Source organism: Juglans regia, unplaced genomic scaffold (genome assembly GCF_001411555.2).
Source record: "Juglans regia cultivar Chandler unplaced genomic scaffold, Walnut 2.0 Scaffold_577, whole genome shotgun sequence".
NCBI lineage: Eukaryota > Viridiplantae > Streptophyta > Magnoliopsida > Fagales > Juglandaceae > Juglans > Juglans regia.
This window is the reverse complement of record NW_023360637.1, coordinates 1-1,849: the sequence shown is the minus strand read 5'-3', so window position 1 is coordinate 1,849 and position 1,849 is coordinate 1. Positions and strand designations below refer to the sequence as shown.

At 48.7% G+C, this 1,849-nt stretch overlaps 4 non-coding genes across 4 annotated transcripts; all 4 read right to left on the bottom strand.

Annotated features, from left to right (window-relative positions):
- Positions 1-14: 14 nt before the first annotated feature.
- LOC118345918 lies at positions 15-133 on the bottom strand. The gene has a single exon (XR_004799349.1). It is a non-coding gene; the product is annotated as a 5S ribosomal RNA (ribosomal RNA).
- A 189-nt stretch (positions 134-322) lies between these two features.
- Positions 323-441, bottom strand: LOC118345919. The gene has a single exon (XR_004799350.1). It is a non-coding gene; the product is annotated as a 5S ribosomal RNA (ribosomal RNA).
- A 769-nt stretch (positions 442-1,210) lies between these two features.
- LOC118345920 lies at positions 1,211-1,329 on the bottom strand. The gene has a single exon (XR_004799351.1). It is a non-coding gene; the product is annotated as a 5S ribosomal RNA (ribosomal RNA).
- A 189-nt stretch (positions 1,330-1,518) lies between these two features.
- LOC118345921 lies at positions 1,519-1,637 on the bottom strand. Its single transcript, XR_004799352.1, has one exon. It is a non-coding gene; the product is annotated as a 5S ribosomal RNA (ribosomal RNA).
- Positions 1,638-1,849: the final 212 nt, after the last annotated feature.

The following is a 1,849-nucleotide window of genomic DNA, read 5'->3' as shown; positions in this document are numbered from 1 at the left end:
AAAACAAAAAACGAGGGGTGCAACACGAGGACTTCCCAGGAGGTGACCCATCCTAGTACTACTCTCGCCCAAGCACGCTTAACTGCGGAGTTCTGATGGGATCCGGTGCATTAGTGCTGGTATGATCGCACCCATCAAACTAATTACTTAAAATTCATATAATCCTTGAGCGACATACTAGCGCCCTTCCGATCCCAATCCAAACGGAGATCTGATCCAAACCCATGGCTACGCGATGGGCAGGGCGAGATTTTCCCCAAAATCCACTCCCGAGTGCTCCTTCTTGTCAATTTATCTCGCAAGGCGGAAAAAACAAAAACGAGGGGTGCAACACGAGGACTTCCCAGGAGGTCACCCATCCTAGTACTACTCTCGCCCAAGCACGCTTAACTGCGGAGGTCTGATGGGATCCGGTGCATTAGTGCCGGTATGATCGCACCCATCAAACTAATTACTTAAAATTCATATAATCCTTGAGCGACATACTAGCGTCCTTCCGACCCCAATCCAAACGGAGATCTGATCCAAACCCATGGCTACGCGATGGGCAGGGCGAGATTTCCCGAAAAATCCACTCCCGAGTGGTCCTTCTTGTCAATTTATCTCGCAAGGCGGAAAAAACAAAAACGAGCGGTGCAACACGAGGACTTCCCAGGAGGTCACCCATCCTAGTACTACTCTCGCCCAAGCACGCTTAATCATGAGTTCGGGATCCGGCATGCGCCGGTGGCGATCGCATCTATCAAACTACTACTTAAAATTCATAACTTTGAGCTTACATAATAGCTGCCCTTCCCATCCCACCCAAACGGAGATCTCGATTCAAAACCCATGGCTGATGGGCGTATGCAGATTTTCAAAACTACTCCCGAAGTGGTCCTTCTTGTCAATTTATTTAAGGCTGAGGAAAACAAAAACGAGGGTAACACGAGGGATCTCTGTGAGGTCACCTTATCCTAGTACTACCTTCCTCAGCCAAAGACGCTTTAATCGGCGGAAATCATCCTACAAGCATTAGCCGGGTATGATCGCACCCATCAAACTAAATACTTAAAATTCAAATAATCCTGAGCCGCATACCAGCGCCCTTCCCATCCCAACCAATCGAGATCTGATCCAAACCCATGGCTGATGGGCGTAATGATTTTCCCAAAACTACTCCCCAGTGAGGTCCTTTCTGTCACCATTCTCGCATATGAAAAATCAACGAGGGGTGCAACACGAGGACTTCCCAGGAGGTCACCCATCCTAGTACTACTCTCGCCCAAGCACGCTTAACTGCGGAGTTCTGATGGGATCCGGTGCATTAGTGCTGGTATGATCGCACGCATCAAACTAATTACTTAAAATTCATATAATCCTTGAGCGACATACTAGCGTCCTTCCGATCCCAATCCAAACGGAGATCTCATCCAAACCCATAGCTACGCGATGGGCAGGGCGAGATTTTCTCAAAAATCCACCCCCGAGTGGTCCTTCTTGTCAATTTATCTCGCAAGGCGGAGAAAACAAAAACGAGGGGTGCAACACCAGGACTTCCCAGGAGGTCACCCATCCTAGTACTACTCTCGCCCAAGCACGCTTAACTGCGGAGTTCTGATGGGATCCGGTGCATTAGTGCTGGTATGATCGCACCCATCAAAACTAATTACTTAAAATTCAAATAATCCTTGAGCGACATACTAGCGTCCTTCCGATCCCAATCCAAACGGAGATCTGATCCAAACCCATGGCTACGCGATGGGCCGGGCGAGATTTTCCCAAAAATCCACTCCCGAGTGCTCCTTCATGTCAATTTATCTCGCAAGGCGGAAAAAACAAAAACGAGGGGTGCAACACGAGGACTTCC